The sequence below is a fragment of the Microcaecilia unicolor genome, unplaced genomic scaffold (assembly GCF_901765095.1).
Source record: "Microcaecilia unicolor unplaced genomic scaffold, aMicUni1.1, whole genome shotgun sequence".
Taxonomy (NCBI): Eukaryota; Metazoa; Chordata; class Amphibia; order Gymnophiona; family Siphonopidae; genus Microcaecilia; species Microcaecilia unicolor.
Window position 1 is genome coordinate 1,153,022 of NW_021963593.1, and position 22,257 is coordinate 1,175,278.

Sequence of the window (22,257 nt, forward strand, 5' to 3'; positions counted from 1 at the left end):
CTGATATTCAAAAGTATGACATGGGATATGCAGCATGGCCAAATGTATCCGTCAGGAAAAGGGATGTGGTTTGGCATAAGGCAAGAGGAGGGAAAATAGCTATGAGTTTGGTGATAAAATTTAGTCATTCATATTTCACCTTAAATATCCAAGTACCAAAGAGTAGACATCAGATCTAACATCTGGACATAAATGCATCTGTTCAAGTTACACATGTATTTTCAAAGATGATAGTTATGGGTAATGCATCTGAAAATACTTATAATTTCCTACAGCCAGTTATACATCCAGAGGTCATCATAGTGACCATAATAAATTCATTCTTAGATTATTAACTCAACTTCCCAATGAAGTTTAATGTGATTGACAGTATTTTTAGCATGTAGGTACATAAGTTCCTTCCCCAAGGAGCTTACAGTCTGAGTACATGAGGCAATCTCTTATTCTTTGGCAGTTCTGCACTCTCTCTCCTCGATTGTCTCACATGAGGTGTCATAATGTACTCTCTTCCCTGTCCAGTATAAACAGGTAGAGGAGCAGTAATCCCAAGCCCTGTGCTATTGTAATACTAGTCAGCAAGTTTAACCAGATCAAAATCCCCATGAGAAGAGCTGCTTTCTTAGTTTCCAACTATTTATTACATATAAGCAAACAGATTGTAGAAGCCCAGAGTACCACACTGAATCTGGTTAAACAAAAGGATTAAAAAGCCTTTCTCTAGGTCTTTCAGTTGTATAGTTGAGAATTGAGTGAATAGTAACTCAGTAGCACAGTAACTGACGCAGAAAAAGAACTGTATGTGCCATCCATTCTTCCCAACAAGTCGAAGCCATTTAAGCAAAACATCACCCCTCTCCTCAGGTCACTTCACTGGCTTCCGATCAGATACCGCATTCAATTCAAGCTTCTCCTTCTTACCTACAAATGCACTCAGTCTGCTGCCCCTCACTACCTTTCTACCCTCATCTCCCCTTACGTTCCCGCCCGAAACCTCCGTTCACTGGACAAATCCCTCCTCTCAGTACCCTTCTCCACCACCGCCAACTCCAGGTTCCGCTCATTCTGCCTCGCCTCACCCTATGCTTGGAACAACCTTCCTGAGCCCTTACGCCAAGCCCCTCCCTGCCCGTCTTCAAGTCTTTGCTTTAAAGCCCACCTCTTCAATGCTGCGTTCGGCACCTAACCCTTACCGTTCAGTGAATCCAGAATGCCCCCAATTTGACTGCCCCTATCGGACCGACCCGTTCACTTGTCTATTAGATTGTAAGCTCTTTGAGCAGGGACTGTCTCTCTTTGGTTAAATTGTACAGCACTGCGTACCCTAGTAGCGCTCTAGAAATGTTAAGTAGTTAGTAGTAGTAGATAGATAGATAGATAGATAGATAGATAGATAGATAGTGAGATTACAATTGACCAATAATCTATCCTTTGAAAATCAAGTCTCTAAAGTGATTGTCAAGTACTTTTAACGTGTTCTGGAATCTAAGGAGGCTAAGACAATTTTTCACAAGACCAGTCTTTCATACCTTAGTTTAGTTCAATCTCCTGTTTTAACAAAATTTGGACTATTGTAATTCCATCTATGCAGAATCAAATGTGGTTTTCTTAAAAAAAAACAACCCATAACAACTACAAACCACTCAAAACATATCTGCGTATCTCACTTTGTCAAAGCTGCTCCTCTCCTTCATCATTTACATTGGGTGCCAATAAAGAATAGAATATCATTCAGCTATGTGTGTATTTAGTCATCAAAATCTGCACGGCATGCCACTATCCTATATGAATGACTCTAATTGAATTACCACCACGTAACGCCATTATATCATCCAGAGAATATCTCATCTTACATTTTCCTAGATGCAAGAATGTAATCTACAAAAGAATTCATACTACCAGCTTCTCATATCAAGGCACCAATTCTTGGAACCCTAAACAAATTAGATACACAAATGATTACATGATATTTCAAAGCTTACTGAAAACACATTTTTTCAGTTAGAAACATAGAAACATGACGGCAGATAAAGGCCACATGACCCATACAGTCTGCCCAACCTCTGTAACCCCTAATTCTTCCTGTTCCTAAGCATCCCACATGCTTATCCCATGAACAGTCCTGGACTCCACCACCTCACCGGGAGGCCATCCCACTCCTCCACCACCCTTTCTGTGAAATAATACTTCCTTAGGTTACTCCTAAGCCTATTCCCTCTCAACTTTGTCATATGCCCCCTCGTTCCAGAGCTCTCCTTCATTTGAAAAAGGCTCTCTTCCTGTACATAAATGCCCTTGAGATATTTAAACGTTTCTATCATGTCTCTTCTCTCCCTCCTCTCTTCCAGCGTACACATGTTGAGGTTCATAAGCCTGTCCCTATAATTTTTTGCATTCAAGACCGCTTACTAATTTCGTAGCTGCCATCCTTCAATAAACAAAGAACTAATTTTGAACTGTACAATGTTGATCTTTCTATGTCATATTCTATCTCTCTTGTGGCCCTTTTTACTAAACGGCGGTAAGCTATATGGGAAGTACCGCCAGGGACAGCAGCACGGCAGTACTTTCCACCCTAGCACACAGTCATATCTGGCGCTACGAAAAATATTATTTTCATAATGCCGGGTGTACCTGGTGGTAATCGGGCAGTCCCGTGGTGCTTCCGGTTACCGCTGGTAAGGTGTGGGAGCTCTTACCACCACCCAAGGGCTCCCTCCGAATGGCCACGCAACAAGTGCTTACTTGCTGCAGCGGCCATTTTCTGAAGGAAAGAGAGACTTCTCTGCTGCGGTAGAAGGGGGCCTCAGCACCCATGAAAATGCATGCCGACACCAGCGCAAGCCCCTTTTGCACAGCTTGGTAAAAAGGGCCCTTAATTACTTCATATCTCTTGGATAATCAAATCCTTAGTTGATCACTCTATAATTAATGATTACCTATCTAATATTACTCAACATATTTTACTCACTATCATTGTACTTGAGTCTCAATATTTATCAATTCTATATTGAAATTGTCAACTTTTAGTTGCTTTTATTATTCTATCTACTACTACTACTTAACATTTCTAAAGCGCTACTAGGGTTAAGCAGCGCTGTACAATTTAACATGGAAGGACAGTCCCCTGCTCAAGGAGCTTACAATCTAAAGACAAAATGTACAGTCAATCTGATAGGTCAGGACAGATTGGGGCAGCCTATATGTTCGAAAGGTTAGGTTCCGAAAGCAGCATTGACGAGGTGAGCTTTAAGCAAGGATTTGAAGATGGGTAGGGAGGGGGCTTGGCGTAGGGATTCAGGAAGATTGTTCCAGGCCTAGGGTGAGGCAAGGCAAAATGAGCGGAGCCTGGAGTTGGCAGTGGTGGAGAAGGGTACTGAGAGGAGGGATTTGTCATGTGAGCGGAGGTTACGGGCAGGAACGTAGGGGGAGATGAGGGTACAGAGTAGTGAGGAGCAGCAGACTGAGTGCATTTGTAAGTAAGGAGGAGAAGCTTGAATTGTATGCGGTATCTGATCGGAAGCCAGTGAAGTGACCTGAGGAGAGGGGGTGATATGAGAATAAACGGTTTTGGCGGAATATAAGACGGTGCGGCAGAGTTCTGAACGGATTGAAGGGGGGATAGATGGCTGAGTGGGAGGCCAGTGAGGAGTAAGTTGCAGTAGTCGAGGCGAGAGTAATGAGAGTGTGGACGAGAGTTCGGGTGGTGGCTCAGTGAGGAAAGGGCGAATTTTGTTGATGTTGAAGAGGAAGAAGCGACAGTTTTGGCAGTCTGCTGGATATGCGCAGAGAAGGAGAGGGAGGAGTCGAAGATGACTCCGAGGTTGCGGGCAGATGAGACGGGGAGGATGAGGGTGTTATCAACTGAGAGAGTGGAGGAAGAGGAGAAGTGGGGTTTAGGTGGAAAGACGAGGAGCTCGGTCTTGGACATGTTCAGCTCAGGTGGCGGTTGGACATCCGGCAGCAATGTCGGATAGGCAGGCGATACCTTGGCCTGGGTCTCTGCGGTGATGTCTGGTGTGGAGAGATAGAGCTGGTGTCATCAGCATAAAGATGTACTGGAAGCCATGAGATGAGATCAGTGAGCCCAGGGAAGAAGTGTAGATAGAGAAGAGAAGGGGTCCAAGGACAGATCCCTGGGGAACTCCAACAGATAGCAGGATGGGAGTGGAGGAAGATCCATGAGATTGTACCCTGAAGGTGCAAGTGGGAGAGATAGGAGGAGAACCAGGAGAGGACAGAGCCCTGGAACCCAAATGAGGCCAGTGTGGCGAGAAATAAATCGTGATTGACAGTGTCAAAAGCGGCGGAAAGATCGAGGAGGATGAGGATGGAGTAGTGGCCTCTGGATTTGGCCAGGAGCAGGTCATTGCAGACTTTAGAGAGTGCTGTTTTCTGTCGAGTGGAGAGGACGAAAACCGGATTGGAGTGGATCGAGGATGGCATGAGAGGAGAGAAAATTGAGGCAGCGGCTGTGAACGGCGCGCTCAAGTATTTGGGAGAGGAAGGGTAGGAGGGAAATGGGGTGATAGTTGGAGGGGCAGGTAAGGTCAAGTGATGGTTTTTGAAGAGAGGTGTGACTATGGTGTGCTTCAAGGTGTCAGGGACAGTTGCAGTGAGAGAGAGAGGTTAAGGATGCGACAGATGGAGGGGTTGACAGTATGGGCGATGGTGTTAATTAGGTTGGTGGGGATGGGATCAGAGGAACAGGTGGTGCATTTCGAGGAGGAAAGAAGGCAGGAGGTTTCCTCCTCGGTGATCTCAGGAAAGGAGGAGAAGCAGGCCTGGGTTGGTTGGTTGAGGGAGAGGGTTAATGGGTGAAGAGGAGGTGATGGCTTGGTAGTGAACTCAAGGTTGATCTTTTGCACCTTGTCGCGGAAGTAATCAGCCAGTGATTGAGGAGAGAGTGAGGGGGGGGGTGGGAGTGGGGGGCACCTTGAGGAGAGAGTTAAGGGTGGCGAAGAGACGACGAGGGTTGGAGCTGAGAGAATTGGTCAATTGGGTGTAATAGTCCTGTTTTGCAAGGAATAGGGAGGAGTGGAAGGAGGATAGCATGAATTTATAGTGAAGGAAGTCTGAATGAGTACGAGATTTCCTCCAGAGGCGTTCCGCAGATCGTGCGCAGGAGCGAAGGTAACGGATGCAAGGGGTCAGCCAAGGCTGGGGATTAGTACGCTTTGTGGGTCGGGAGGTGGATGGTGCGAGGGTGTCCAGAGCAGAGGAGAGAGAGCGGCATTGTAAGCGGAGATTTGTCGACAGTCTCGGAGGACATGATGGATGGGATGGATGGATGGGTGAAGAAGTGTGAATGTGATCAGGTGGTGATCGGAGAGAGGAAGAGCTGAAGCTTGGAAATTGGAGGGTGAGCCGGAGGTGGAGAGGACGAGGTCAAGACAATGGCCGTCACGGTGAGTAGGGGTGGTAGAGCACAGCTGGAGGTTGAAGGAGGATGTTAGGGTGAGGAACTAGAAGCGTGAGGGTCGGATGGGTCATCAGCCTGTATGTTAAAGTCTCCGAGAATGAGGGACGGAGATGAGGGTTCAAGAAAAACAGAGAGCCAAGCATCAAAGTCGGTGAGGAAGGAAGAGAAGGATTTATCATGGGGGCGGTAGATGACTTCCACTCTGAGTGGGAGCGGGTAGAATAGCCGGATGGAGTGGGCTTCAAAGGATGAGAAGCAGTGAGACTGCGGTAGGAGGAGGGGTTGGAAACTACAGGAGGGCGAGAGTACTACTACTACTACTTAACATTTCTAGAGCACTACTAGGGTTACGCAGCGCTGTACAAATTAACAAATAAGGACAGTCCCTGCTCAGAAGAGCTTACAATCTAAAGGATGAAATGTCAAGTTGGGGTAGTTAAGATTTCCTGAGAAGAGGTGTAGTGATTAGGTGCCGAAGGCGACATTGAAGAGGTGGGCTTTGAGCAATGATTTGAAGATGGGTAGGGAGGGGGCCCGGCGTATTGTTGAGAATTGGGGGGTCCCGAGCCCCCCAAGAAGGCTGGAGTGACCTTAAATCTGACTCCATCTCTAAATAGCACTAGTACTGGGGTACTCAAGGAGTTATTGCCTCTAAGGGATTTAGACTACAGGTTATACAATGCAGCGAATGATAGCCTGATGTAGCAAAAGCATTTATACTTACAGCCTTTCATCATTAAGTGAAGCCCACAAATCATCATTTGGAATGAAGAGTTTATTTGCAAATCAGACTTTAATCAGATACATTCATCAGACAGGTTCTGGGTTCAATTGCACAGAGCTTCTGCCCTCCGAGAAGAGTTCGGGACCGTTCCAATGATCTGCCAAAATCTCATCTCTTTTATAGGCGCAGATCTCAATACAAGTCAATGGCAAGACCCTGTTTTTTTTCTCAATATTGCCCAACCTCTGAATCATTTCCGGCAGGTGTCCATCTGTACCCTCACTTTTCCATTCTAACTATTGCAAGTTATTGTGCAATTTCCCTTTTTGTCAATATCTCCCTAGATACGGACATCCAAACATGGCTATTGTGTAATTTCCTTTTTTGTAAACACTTTGTTCTTATGAAGATATCTAAATATAGATATATCAATTTCATAACATCTTGTGATCTGGGTGCCAACTTATTAAAGACAGACTCCGTGTTATGAACCAAACTTCTTATCATTTCTGTCTTTAACTTCTACATCATGTGTGTTACACTCAATTTGGAAGTTGCACCAGGTTTCATTAGAACTCACCAAGCAGTCCTTGCTCTTGCAGGCTCTCTGCTATAAGGCCATCATCTTGTTATCAGGCCTAGTCAGTGCTTTTCAGCTGTTTAAAGCTATGTAGCTTGGCCCACCACTATTCCAGTGGATAGGTCTTAAGCTAGAACACATATTAACTTGCAGGAAAAGCAAGTCCTTGCTCAGCCAGTCATAGATTTTTAAACCTAGCTGGTATTTTTACAGCCTGAGTCCTAAAATCTGGCCTTCCACCCTTCCGGTGGGCATCCAGTGAGGCCTCTTGCTGTACTATAATTATACATTCCCACTTGTCACCCCCTCTGAGGAGGGGTGACACAAAGCTCGTCAAGCTCGTCATCATCCATTCCAGAAGGTGGCAAGCTATCAAACGAGAGGGGGAGTTTTGCTCTTATGGATTGCTAGCAGATATTATGCAAGACAGAAAACTTCATTCTTAGGTGGTATATTTTTGGGCATATGGAATTCCTTTTATATTACCCAATCCCTTGGGCCTTAATCCTGATGTCATCTCTCTTGAGACTTACTCAAACCTGTAGTGAGAGAGGTTTTATGAATGGGACAAATCCATGAGTTCATCTACAAAATCCCATGAAGTATAGGTATGCGGGTAATAGCAATTTCAGGTGGATCATACTAGTAAATACTTTCAGGTCTTTCTATGACGTCTATTATATCTGTTGCATAGCGCATGGAGAGATAATCTAATGTATCTATCTCAGTGGTCCTCGGAAGGAATAGTAGTTTTGATTAAGTATTGTTATGGTGGCTCAACAACTATATGGTTAGTACTTAGATTGCAGGCTGTTTTAGGTTGTAGGTATTCAGAATCCTTAAACAGGTCGGAATTCCTGGACCTTACTATTACTCATCATTGGCATCCAATCATGAGCACTAAAAAGTGGATAGCAAGTATAAGGTTGCCTCATACAGCAAAAATGGTCAATCCTAGGAAAATTCATATTAACAAAGGACATGCATGGAACTTGACATATGCATAATGATCTGGAAGTATGGGAAGCATTTTATATATCCGTTATCCCACTTGGAGCTTAGTCAAACCTACAGAAAGATATGCAGCTTAAGTAAGCCTACACCAAAGTTAAACAATTGCATAACTGGTTGATACTAACAGGGTTTACACCTACATTATGATATCATAGCCAGTATTAGGGTTTGATGTTACCCTTGTATCTGAGCAATATCAACTTCAATTTAAATTACATAAACAGAAATAACGGGGAAACTCTTGGAAAAACAATTAGAACAATAAAGGAAATAATAGGAAAATAAAAATAAAACCTTTTCAATATATAGACAGGATTACTGCTACACTGAAAATAAAACAAAATATGAGTCTATAATGTCCATAAACAGCAACAGTAATTCTCAAATTAAGTATCAGTTCTGAATTCTCTTTCATCGAGGCGGTGGAAGCGCAGAAGAATCTGGACGGAGATCTGGGTTTTCAGGCTGGCCTGCTGAAGGAAGTGGCTGGTCTTGAGATGGTTAGGCTGGTAACATCTGGTTCTGTGGCTGAGTAAACCCGTATATCTTTCACATGGACCCAAGACTTGTGATCCAGTAGTTTGCAAGGTGTAAAGATTATTGCCACAACCTTGGGGGATCTAACATCATTTGGGCCTGGATAGATCTTGAAGACGTACTTGTGGTGTACAAACTTGGATCTTTCCATGTCTTTATTCTAGACATGCACCATCATAATCAGTCCATCAAGATGACTGTATGCCTGAATGTTACATTGCTATATCTTGGTGGGCATAATCAGTGTGAACTGAATAAGCAAAAATAATATATAGATGTCAAGAGACATGAAAGACAATGTAAACATGGAGAAAACAGTGCAATAGTATATATGAAATTATATCTCCTGATTGGTAGGGGTCAGAGCTTCAACTTCAACCCTCTTAATACTAGGAATTGGGATTTGCATAATATATCCCCACTTCTGGCTTGCATAATGTGCAAGACAGACTGGTAATTATTACGAAGAGATGATCCAATAACAATGGTAAAGTTTATGGAACAAAAGAAAAGAGTACAAAAAACTAATAATAAAAATTGATTGTTCGAGTTATTGATGTATGGAGGGTCAAAAATATGGTGAACAAAAATAAGCAAAAGGCATGGATAATGCGTTGCAATCTATGGCCAGTAGGTATGGAATCTTCACCTGCGATGACTAACATTCACCAAGGGTTGAGCCCTCAGCTGCAGGAGGCCAGCAGGACTTACGAGTTAGATGATTCAGAAAGAAGGGTGGCTTAGGAAATAGTCATAATCAGAGCAGAAGTCTAATGTGCAGGAATTTAAAACTCATAACTAGTCCAGGTGATGGAAGTATCTTCTGGAATCACGGTCGCTGTCTGTTGTAATAGAGAGCTCATACGTAAAGTGACATGTATGTTCTGGAAAAGATGAGCCTGTAAAAATATTTAATACAGTAGAATATTTAAGAGCATAACCAAGAAGGTCTAAGTTAATGACATCATTTGGACAAAAGAAAATTCTCATTGGAGAAGGTAGCGCTTCTTTTTCTTGTCAGAGGTCAGTTGTAGCAGAAGTACCAAACTGGAATAAAGGCGGTAGGTCAGGAATTGGATTAGCAGTCTTCACTCAACCTACAAGACTTAATAAATAGAGCTAATATAAGAAGTAATATCAAGTGGTCAAATCTCAGCACAGGACCATTAGAAAGAAAAAAATCAAAGAATGCATTGTTAGTTCCTTGGGGCACAATAGGTGGAGCATAGTTTCAATATATAAAATCATAAGTTACAAGTAGAAAACAATTTTTCTCTGTCGATTAGATTTTGCTAGCACAGGAAGTCAGCAGAGTCTGAGGAAACATTGTGGTCAGAGTCTGCTCTAGGAAAATGCAGACTTTAATATGATATTTAGAGAGATAGAGAAAAGCCAATATCAGAAATGTAAAAACTATATATTTCTATGAGGCCTCCTCACGTGACCTTTACAAGGTTTAAATAGGTCAAATGAGAAGGACAACAACCTATAGTCCTCTGTAATAGCTCAGAGCCAATTTGGAAAATAAAAATTATATTAAATTTTAAACTGATCCTTTCAATGCTTTCACAATTTGGGCCCTAAATCATGACAGCATATCAAGATTCACATTCAGAGGGATAGCTAAAAATAAGCTTATATATTCCCAGGAATCAATTTACAATTTAGAGTATATTATAAATACAGAGGAGGAACCAATTTATAAACAGGAGACAAGTAGGAGCATTTCTTAAAACATTTTAGTAAAATTCAAAAATCAAGGATATAATAACAATTTTTATTAATGCAATAAATGCATAAATTGACCAGTATGATATGTTCATATAGACCAGTATGATAAATGGAACAGCTTGTAAGCCTACATTGTAAATTGAATTCTAAACAAAGAGTAGCAAGGATAACACAGGACCACAGAAAAACCCATCTAGTTATTAAAAATCTGAAACACGTAATCAATTCCTGTATCATATACTGAGTTCAAAGCTTTTGTAAAAATGAACTTAAGAGAAAATAAGAACTACAAGGGTTAATCTCTGTTATTCGGTCCTAAGGAAATCACGAAATAACGGTGTTTCCTGTGTCAAATTTGAGTTTACTGCTCACTGCAAGCATTGGATATAATGGTGACTGAAAACAGGACTATACATCAGACAAAAACTGTAAGTTGAAGTTTTTATATTAAAACTTCATGCTGGTGTAATTAGTCTTCATAGAATTAATACTTCAGGAGAGGAAAAGAGGAGAAGGTTATTACTTTATCTGCTACCAGAGGTACGGTTTTCAATAAAAGGAAGGTGGCAATTGTAGCTAGTCTTATCTGAACATAGCTCTGAAATAATAGCAACCTAAATTTCTTTAGTTCGGATTTACCAGGTAGTTATGTTATGCAAGGGTTAATCTCTAAGTGTACTTCAGCACTTGTTATTTTAAACAACGTCACAAATAAACAGTGTTTTAGAAGGCATATAATATAGAACCTTTCATAGGAAATATCTGAAATAATTATGCAATTTTCAAAGAACACACACCTATTCCATTAAAACTAAAAAGTGCTTGCATTTCTAGTGAAAGCAATTTACCAGAAATCAAAAACAATCAGGTATTTAACATCTCGTCACAAATCAAACAAACTTTGCTTAAATGAAATAATATACAATCCTGAAAAAAACAAAAACACTCCTTTGAGATTTACTACCACTGCAGTTGATAGGCAATCTCGCGGGGTAACCTTAAAGCACTAATTTAAAACTAAAGAAATGATTCCTTAATAACTAGCTGGTTTAATATATGCCATTTACCACAGGACACACGGCAACATATAGACATAAAATTAAAACAGTAACCCAACCTTGATAAGTAGAAAACTTAAAGTTCAGAAGAGGAAGCAAGATATTTCTAAATGTAGTTCAAAACCAAGCATTGGAATTGTGCACGGTTAAGTAATTTTTTTAGGGTTTTAAAACAAAAAATATAAAAATAAATATTCAAGTAGCCAATTACAAGTCATAGCACACAGACAGTATAGAAAAGGAAAACCACACTCATACACATACAAAGTTATTGTCCCACATACAGAGGTGTCCCTGTGTATTGAGGACAAAATCTTTATCCTAAATTTGGTAAAATAAAACATTTAAATTAGAGCTAATCCAACAGGCCATGAAAGTATACAAAGGCAAGCTCAATAGCAATACATACAATAAATGAAAATATACTCACGATTCGTGCAATGTAATCTCCAGCGCAGAAAATCAATTGAGAAAGAGGACAGTTGGCGGGGTCACTATGCCCTTCCGAACTCTCGGTGGCATAGGGAGGTCAACCGCAAAATAGAAAGGTTTGTTTCGGACGGAAAGTCCTTACCAGAGATCTGAATAGATGTCAGATCACCAGTATCTGGTGTTGGGTGCGGAGAGGAAGATATGATATAATGGGTAGTGAACAACATCACCCAATATGTATAATAACGGGACCTAGTGAGCAAGTGGTCTACAAATAAGCTTCAGACCTGTAATTTGCTATAGAAAAAATGAACTAGATTAATAATAATATATATATTGACCAGATCTAGAACCTGGTCCAAGGTCAGTGGTTCAAAAGGCAGCTTCAGAGATAACAAGGAGACCTAGAAATGATAATGTGCTAACAGTTTACAAAAACATACAATGATTATTCTGATAGTAAAACATGCAGAGACATAACACAATCATACTCACACATCTATTAATGTGCTCCAACAAAGGGACCCGAAATAAAAATTACTAATTGGCGGGAAGCTCAACGCTTTTACCGCAGGTCAAATTAACAGACAAATGACAGTCACAAAGAGGAAAGGAGGAAAGGAAAGGAGAGTTTAAGAAAAAAAGTACAAAAAGTGAATGGTGTCAGCTATTATGTATCTATACTACTCTACCCCTAATTAATAAATACTACTCTCCAGAGTGTGCTTCTAAAGGCATAAAGAAACCCCGTTTCCCTGCCTGCCAAGAGCTATCCAGGTTACTTGGCCATGAGCTCCAGCCCATGATAGAGCCCCCAAAAAGGGACATTGCAAACACTCCCAAAAAGAACTCAAAAAACCAGCGAATAAGGTCTCATGAGTCGAAGAGCAGCGGTCCAATGGGTTTCCGCTGATTATTGAACTTCTCGTGTACGATTGAACTTCTCGTGTACGACTAATCACCCCAAAGGACCTGTAGTTTGAGAACTTCTCGTGTACAACAACCCACTCAAAATTTTATGGTTAGGAAACATCTCGTATATGACTAACCAGTCTAGAACGTTGAAAAGTTAGGAAAACTTCTCGTATAAAACTAACCCTCCAAGAATATTGAATGCCCGAGTCAACCTGTACACAATCTCAACCAATGTCTTAGACGTCTCTTTATTGCCACGGCGATCATGTATACCAGCAACTCCTATGTGGGCAATAATACCGAATCCGCAGGCCACTCCGAAAATGGAATGGAAGTCTGCTCCTACTAATTGAGATACCGTCATCCATTGAAGGATCACCTCCAATGGGTGTAAGCCCCAGGCATCGATATCAAACCCAATGGTTATAGCGTGACACTGGTATATAAGAAAATAAAAATAAAAAAATAAAAAAAAATAGAAATAAATAATAATAAAAAAAAAAATAGAAATAAAAATATAGCATATCCCAGGGAAGAGCCCCTGAAACAAACTGCAAAGGTAGTAAAAATAAAGTAGATATAATAAAAAAAGGAAATTGAAAGAAAGATTTGTAACACTGAACACATGTAAGCTCTTGGGGGATGGTACCATAAAAGAGTCACTAGACAATAGATTTTCTATTAAATAATTCATAAGAAGGGAACTCAAAAGGCATTAAAATAAAACAGCCGACAGTAAGGAAGCCCGCAAAACCAGGACAATACAATACAAAATAAAATCATTCACACTGTTGTACTACATAAAAATGCATTAAAGTCTGAAACAAGAGTGACACACGCAAAATAGGAGAGTAGGTGGGACTTGGAGGGAGAAAAAAATGATTTTGATGGACAAGCAGAGCAAACCAATGGACAAACGACTTCGTATGTTCCCCATATCAGAGGAAAAAAAAAACTGTACAACAAAATTGGAATATCAAGTAAATGAACAAAAAAAAACCTGGACAAACAGACTGTAAATCATTATTATGGAACTTGCAATATTACACTGCAGAAACAAAAGCCATTCTAGACAAACAACAAACCAGCGCTGCCACCGCAAAAATGAAACCGAAAGCATTCAAAACACTGCTGTTCGTGTAAGAGAACACATACAAAAAAGCTAGAGAACCGGGAACTGAATTATCAAAAGATAAGTGATTTAAAAGAATATGTACCATTACATAGGAATATCATTATGCATGCTGAGAAAATGTGCCATAAAACAAGGTTAAACTTGCAGAAAACTGAATATATGATTGAACTGAAAACATTGCCGCACACCATTAATTTATAGAACTCAAACATAGTCTTGCAATCTTAACTAAAAATGAAAACCCAAGCTTTTGACAGTAGAGCTAATCAGTAGTGTAAAATCTAACTTGCATCCTGAAAAGTTACGGGCAAGTAGTTCTACAGGAAATAAGTGGATATTAATCATGCCGTTCAGAAACAATGCCGTAAGCTAAATCCCGGAGTATCATTTCAAAGTATAATAACAATAATCTATGGAGGGTCATACATATAAATGCTACTACTTTTGATACATTCCATTAATTACCCCGTAAACTGAATATACCAGAGTAGCAGCAAGGAGGGACAATTTTAGGGGGAGGAAAAAAACAAAAAGGTGCAAGAGTCGGTAGAGCATCAGAGAGGAGGGCCGTGAGGTGTATCCCAAGTATGGAGCGTCAAAGTGAGAGCCCAAAGCATATCCAAGACATAAATAAGGAAAATAAATGACAAATCTTAAGCATTATTAATTAAAAATATAACATTGTCCCAAAACAAATTGTAAATTAAAAGGGTGTGATAACAGCTACTAGGTCAAGTACAAATTTAAAATTACAACTGTAAGAGGAGAAGAAAAAGCATTAATCAGACCGGAAGATGGCCGTATAGTTTGACAGCCAGCCATAAGTTACAGTATAAAGCACTGACAATACATGAAGGAGAAGAGCATGCTTCTGAAGTCCAGATAGCTTAGAAAAACAAGTCACAGAGCCAGGGGACAGGAGAATGCTGTATAAAGGACAAGAGACCTTTTGCAAGGAGAAAGTATAGGTGGGAGTGAGATAAATTTAACAGTCTTACAGCCGAGGCTGTGACAGGAAAGAGGGGTACAGAAAAAAGTGGCATATTCACTCAGAGAAGCAGTAACAACGAGAGCTTAAGGCAGACAACTGTCAGGATTAGTGCAGGACTTTTGGGACTTTTAGCAAAGACAAAATACAAAGGTAGAAGACTTGGAGCGTAATAACAGTTTCATATATAGTGAGTATGACAGAAAGGTGCCGAAAGTGGCAGAGACGGGGTCTATGCAGCGAAAATTAAACCCGGAAGCATCCAAAGTGGCTGCGGGGAACAGAGACAGAATACAGACCGGGACTTCTCAAGCGGAGATTTCTAATGTCATGAAAGTTTCAGACGGGGGTTCCCATAGCAGGCAGGCATAGAAATAAGTGTGGTTTATCAAGTATAAAGCTGTATGACAGGAAGGAAGGGGGGGGGGGGGGGGGAAAAGTTATCAGAGCGGAAGATGGTTACAGCGCACGAACGGACAGCAAGCTCTCAAGGCATGAGACGCACTTGCAAAATAGAGACACCGGTTAACAATACTTAGAACTGGCAACAGACCTGTCATAGGGAATATTTATAATCAAAGAAATAACTAACAAGATAATATGGCAGAGAAATCACTGACGGAGAAGAGAACATAACCTTACTGACAGATAGCCTATATATAAGAGCAGGGAACATAACCAGGAGAAAAGGAAGGTGCCGTTGCAGTGACCAACGGAGGCAAATACAAAGTACAGGGCAAGACATTATTACAAAAGATTATTAGAAACAGGATTTAATAATAGATTCCAAAGCTAAAGATTAGCAGATACGAGAGGGAGAAAGAGCAGAGAAGAGGAAGGAAGTGGGCACCGCCCAAGAAGCCAGGCAGTTACAGAAGAAAAGAGGAAGATAAGCAGCTACGCACTTATAAATTGAGAGAGTCAGTGAGAGACTTAAAGAATCGGAAGAAATGGGACCGCAAATGTGTGCAAATATAAAGAAAAGAAATAAAGTGCGAAGAAAAACCGTATAGGAAACCGGCATCTCCTTCATAGTCAAAAGTATTAGGCCAATAAGTGGCTAGGATGCTGAGCGCCGTTACCCGAAGCTTGTAGATAACATAGTGACAGTAAAAGATAACTCAATCTAACACCCGATTGAGTCAGAATTAAGCAGTTGAAGGTCAGACAGAGGTAACAAAAGCGTATAGGCGAGAGCGAGCATCTGAGGAAGCAGGAACAGAGGTGGGGGCAAGCCTGTCAGTGTTGAAGCATAGGTGTAATGCTGCTCATAAAGCTTGGCAATAACAGCAAAATAAGGAAGCAGAAAATGATGAAGTGCAGCTAAGAAGCTGACAAAGAATTGTTAGGTTTAAACTATAAATCTTTCACAAAGACACATCAGGAAAGTTTCTAACAAGGATGGGGAGAAATCAACAGTGGCCAGAAACAGAAGCAGAGAGACATGCAAGGTAGAGGTTAAGTACCTCTCGGAGGTTTAAGTACCGCACAGAGGAAATGAGCACAGATCTCTTGGAGGGCAGGGAAGGGACACTCCCTCCGTCCGAGATCTAGAAGCAGAAGTGTATAGGCAGGAAAGGAGGTTGGGGCTCTGTGGGCTGTCAGTTTAACCAAAATGATTTTAAAGGAGAGATATAGGATTTCAGGGAACTGCAGTGAATAGGAGCTCAGACAAAAGTAAAAACACATGATCTACAGGTAGGGATGGTGGGAAACATAACGGGGATCAACTTCAACATACACTGAATAGCCTAAAAAGACAGGAGAAGCTTCGCTCAAGGGAGGACGGAGACTTAAGACACGAAATGTCAAGGCGTTAGGCTAAGAATAGCCAGCATGAGACCGCTAATGACAATCGTGGCGAAACGAGAAAAAACAGCCAGCATCTGCTAGGCGTGGTCTCCCAGCCTAGAACCTAGATGCCACTCGTACCCTTGCACACACCAAGCGCTCGAAAGGGACAGGGTATAGGTGATGAATAAAAGAAAAGATATAAGGGCACTTATCACATAATAATCGTTAGACAGACTCACAAAAGGACAGGAACAGAAAAACAAATGCGCCAGCCAAGCGCAGAAGGAGAAAGCGATAAGGGAACAGAGGAAGAAAGCAGAAAAACAGAATAGTACCAGAGGAAGGGGTTAGAAGAGGAGCGGACTGAATACCAGTTCCCAGTACCCCTCAAGTGGGCACTTTTCACCAGGGTATATGCCAGTCCAGTGAAATAAAGGCAGAAGAATAGCGTTAGTAGACATACATAAGAGTAATGATACAGTACTCTGTTACCTGATTGTGCATGTATCCACAATCCTGGTGACGGGTGAGAGAAGACAATGATTTATGAAAGACCACACATGCTCCAGAAGTTAGGCGTATAGCCCGCATTAAGACCTTGCTGGTGCCATGTGGACGAACTCTGAGCGTACCAATCCCCGAAAAGGTTTGGAAGTTTTAGGAGGTAAAAAAAAAAGACCGGCACCAAGGTACCTTAGGAGAACATGATATAAAAAGTAACAGATAAGAATAGAGACAGATATAACATCACCAGCAGTGGACCATACCGTACCAAAGCACTAGAAATCAGTGACACGCTGGGACAGCTGCATTCAAAGGGAAAACAAAAACATAAGTTAATAACAACCGGCTGAAAAGGGACAGAGGTGGCAGGGACCATGTAAAAGCTGCGGCTTAAAGAAAAAAAAAACCCCACAGGAAGGTGTGGCGACAGACTACCAAGAATGAAGAGGGAAGGGAAGAAATTATTTCACATAAGTGTGTTTTTGAAAAAAACAACTAGGGGGAGAATTAACATGTCAGCAAGGGGAAAGAGACCGGGAAAATAGCAGTGCCAAGAAGGGGAGATAGGAATCAGAGAGAAGAAATAAAGCGCAGTCTTGGACGCAACTAAGAGGGGGAAAGAAAGCACAAGACTTACATATTATCACTGACTGCGATAGGGAAGAATAACGGAAGTGGCTTAACCACAGGAAAGAGTGAAAGCTTAGAGCGAGAACAGCAGACTGCTATAATAAGGGACATGAGACATCGGGGAGGAAATTCTTGATCTTTAAATATTGAAAGACAAAAACGAGGGTTTGGACGCACAGAATATATCCCCACTGCATCCATAAACAAGAAGGAGAAGGACAGGAAAGGGTGGAACAGGGAATACCGAGCAGCGTACGGGAGTCACCAATGTTGAGAATTGGGGGGTCCCGAGCCCCCCAAGAAGGCTGGAGTGACCTTAAATCTGACTCCATCTCTAAATAGCACTAGTACTGGGGTACTCAAGGAGTTATTGCCTCTAAGGGATTTAGACTACAGGTTATACAATGCAGCGAATGATAGCCTGATGTAGCAAAAGCATTTATACTTACAGCCTTTCATCATTAAGTGAAGCCCACAAATCATCATTTGGAATGAAGAGTTTATTTGCAAATCAGACTTTAATCAGATACATTCATCAGACAGGTTCTGGGTTCAATTGCACAGAGCTTCTGCCCTCCGAGAAGAGTTCGGGACCGTTCCAATGATCTGCCAAAATCTCATCTCTTTTATAGGCGCAGATCTCAATACAAGTCAATGGCAAGACCCTGTTTTTTTTCTCAATATTGCCCAACCTCTGAATCATTTCCGGCAGGTGTCCATCTGTACCCTCACTTTTCCGTTCTAACTATTGCAAGTTATTGTGCAATTTCCCTTTTTGTCAACATCTCCCTAGATACGGACATCCAAACATCCAAACATGGCTATTGTGTAATTTCCTTTTTTGTAAACACTTTGTTCTTATGAAGATATCTAAATATAGATATATCAATTTCATAACATCTTGTGATCTGGGTGCCAACTTATTAAAGACAGACTCCGTGTTATGAACCAAACTTCTTATCATTTCTGTCTTTAACTTCTACATCATGTGTGTTACACTCAATTTGGAAGTTGCACCAGGTTTCATTAGAACTCACCAAGCAGTCCTTGCTCTTGCAGGCTCTCTGCTATAAGGCCATCATCTTGTTATCAGGCCTAGTTAGTGCTTTTCAGCTGTTTAAAGCTATGTAGCTTGGCCCACCACTATTCCAGTGGATAGGTCTTAAGCTAGAACACATATTAACTTGCAGGAAAAGCAAGTCCTTGCTCAGCCAGTCATAGATTTTTAAACCTAGCTGGTATTTTTACAGCCTGAGTCCTAAAATCTGGCCTTCCACCCTTCCGGTGGGCATCCAGTGAGGGCCTCTTGCTGTACTATAATTATACAGTATGGGCTCAGGGAGTTTGTTCCAAGCATGGGGTGAAGCGAGGCAGAAAGGGCGAAGCCTAGAGTTGGCGGTGGTGGAGAAGGGTACTGAAAGGAGGGATTTGTCTAGAGAGCGGAGGTTACGGGTGGGGAAATAAGGGGAGATGAGAGTAGAGAGGTAAGGAGGGGCTGCAGATCGAGTGCATTTGTAGGTGAGTAGGAGAAGCTTGAACTGTATGTGGTATCTGATCGGAAGCCAGTGAAGTGACTTGAGGAGAGGGGTGATATGAGTATATCGGTTGAGGCGGAAGATAAGACGTGCGGCCAAGTTCTGGATGGACTGAAGGGGGGATAGATGGCTAAGTGAGAGGCCGGTGAGGAGTAGGTTGCAGTAGTCAAGGCGAGAGGTAATGAGAGAGTGGATGAGAGTTCGAGTGGTGTGCTCGGAGAGGAGGGGGCGACGCCAATGCCTCCACCGCGGCCAACTGGGCGGGGAGTGTGTGAGAAGAGATCCAGGTTTCGGTTAGGGCGAGCAGTTGAAGGGAGTGGGAGATGAAGAGATCGTGGGTGAAGGGCAGTTTGTTGCAGACTGAGTGGGCATTCCACAAGGCGCATGAGAAGGGGAGGGAAGAGGGGGGGAGGAGGGGAATAGAGACAAGATTGGAGACGTCCTGGGATCGTTCACGTGGATAGGACGAGGACAGATGAGAGGGACCTGGATTAGGGTTAATGTCAGGAGGAGGAGCAAGAGAGTGCGGAGGAGGGTGGTCGAGGTTGGGCGATGAAGACAGGGGTGCACTTAGGAGGAATGGGGATGGGTTAATAGCAGGAAGGAAGTGTTGAAAGTTGAGAGCTAGGATGGAGGAGGGGGACAAGAGGGATGGTGAGGTGGTGCGGGATGGGGGTGAAAAGGGTATTGCCGTGGCGGGCCAGGCGGGAGGGCAGCGAGTTCCAGTGGTAGACAGTGGGAGTGGGGGGGGGGGGGGGGAAAGAGATTTGGAAGGGACAGGGCAAGGAAGAGAATGTGGATAGGAGCCATACGTAGTGACTGAGGTGTAGCAAGTGACTGTGTGGTGACTGAGGTGTTAAGCAGATAGATAGAATGGAGAGCTGGGTTGGAGGCTTGGAATTGATGGACTGGTAAGTTAATGGTTGACAAGCTAGCAGCAGGCAGGCAGGTAAGTCAATGGTTGAGAGGCTCGCAGGCAGGCAGGCGAGCAGGTAAGTCAATGGTTGACAAGCTAGCAGCAGGCAGGCAGGTTAGTCAATGGCTGAGAGGCTCACAAGCAGGCAGGCAGGTTACTCGATGGGTTAACAGGCAGGTAGGCAGCAGCTGGGACAGACGGACAGGAACAAGCTGGGATGGATGGATAGGAGCAACAGGATACGCTGAGATGGATGGATTGGAACAAGCTGGAACAGGCAGACTGGAACAAGCTGGGGCAGGCAGGAATGGATGGACTGGAACAAGTTGGAACAGACGGGCTGGGAAGGAATAAGCTGGAACAGGTTGGAACAGGCTGGAACAAGCTGGAACAGCTGGACTGGAGCAAGCTGGAACAAGCGGTCTGGCACAGGCTGGAGCGGAAGGACTGGGACAAGCAGGAACAGGCGGACTGGAACAAGGTGGAACAGATGGACTGGAACAAGCTGGAGTAGACTGGAGCAAATTGGAGCAGAAGACAGCGGTATAGCAGGACTGGAGCAAACTGGAGCAGAAGACAGCAGTATAGCAGGACTGGAACACACTGGGTCAGACGGACTGGAACAGGCTGGAGTCGACGGACTGGGACAAGCTGGAACAGATGGACTGGAACAGGCTGGAGCAGACAATGATGGAGCAGGACTGGAACAGGCTGGACTGGAACAGGCTGGACAGACGGTCAGTAACAGACTGGAACAAGTTGGAGCAGATGGACTGGGACTAGGTAGAGCAGAAGGTAATGGAGCACTGGGACCGGAGCAAGCTGGGACAGGCAGACAGAGAGAAGCAGGAGCGGAGGGAGAAGAGCAGGGCAGCGGACCAGAACAAGCCGGACTGGAGCGGGCTGGAGCCGAGGGATAAGAGCGGACAGGTAGGGCAGCAGGGCAGAGGCATGAACCAGAACTAGTAGGAATCGCCGGGACAAGAGAAGTGGGTCAGAGAGAGGATCCACACGAGGGCCTAGGGATCGGCTGCTACAGGTCACCTGGCTCCCCACTCACTCTCGTCAGAGAGATCTACACAGGGCCCATGGACTACCTGCCCCAGGTCACCTCGCTCCCCACTCTCCCGTGCCAGAGGATCGACAGGAGGGCCGAGGGAGCAGCCGCCCAGGACCCCTGGCTCACCACGCTCGGAAGGACCAGCACTACAGGCAGGGAGATGACTCGCAGCACTCCCAGTGCTGATGAGCCGCTGCCCGCTACCCGCTGCCTCGTCGCCCACTCAAATCTCCCGACTCACACTGCACCGGCCACCAGGCAGCGGAACGAGGGAGGGACGGCAGCCACGTGGACGCTCGGTCCCGCGGCGCCCTGCCTCCCGACGATCGCGTTGCTCTTGCTAATCCGATCCATTGCCGATCCAATCCTCCTGTCCCGCACCACCGGCCTCCCGCCTCTGCGCCCGACCAGGCCAGCGATCAGGCCAGCGATCGAAGCGAGGCAGGGGGCGCAGAAACCAGGCTCCGATCCCACCACAGCACAGCACCCCAGCGATCTGCTCCCCTCCGTTCGCCGCCACCACATCCGCCGCGCCGTTGGCCGTAGCCCGGCCGCTGACCCCGCCGGGACCAAGCCGAGCCTCGGGCCGCGTGGGTCATGCAGTGCAGTGCAGGGCAGTGTAGGGCAAGCTGGGCCGCACACGCATGCACCTCCGGTTGGACCACAGCTCTCCTGTTCACTGTCCACGCTAAGTATGTAGCTGCCAATTGGAGCTAATTGGAGCTGTTAAACGGAGCCTTATAGTGGAGGACTCCGATTGTCTGGAGGAGCTCCTCTCAGCACATCCGTTCAGTCGGCCATCTTAGATCCATTCTCAATATAGAATTGTGTATTTCAGGATTATTGTTACGTTGAAATAGCTTAAACTTTAAATTTCAACGTATTATTAGAAGACTAGTAAAAAAGGCCCGTTTCTCAAACAAATGAAAAGGGCGCTAGCAAGGTAATCACCTTCTCCCATTAATATTTTTAAGGGAAGTGTTAGGATTTTAAATTGTTAAATTTGTTTGATTCATCTTCTTCCCACCAAAGCATCCATGTGCATCCCTCCCCCCTCCCAGTTCCAGGGTCGTCATCCTTCCCTCCGAGTTGCAAGATCATCATTCCTCCCTTCCAGTTCAAGGCCCCCTCCCTCCGAATTTTAAAAGTCTTCTTCACTTACTTCATCGGGGTTACGGCGGCCGGCAGCAGCGGTACAAAGCATGCAGGTTCGGCCCTTAGTTTGGTTTTCCCTTCTCTTTCTCTGAGCTGTGGTCCTGCCCTTGTGGAAACAGGAAATGAGGGC

General features: G+C 43.7%; 1 protein-coding gene across 1 annotated transcript in view; it reads left to right on the forward strand.

The window, feature by feature from the left end:
- Positions 1–22,257, forward strand: part of LOC115459486 (fucolectin-5-like) — a gene marked incomplete at its 3' end in the record, with an annotated part of 41,974 nt that overhangs the window by 5,975 nt on the left and 13,742 nt on the right.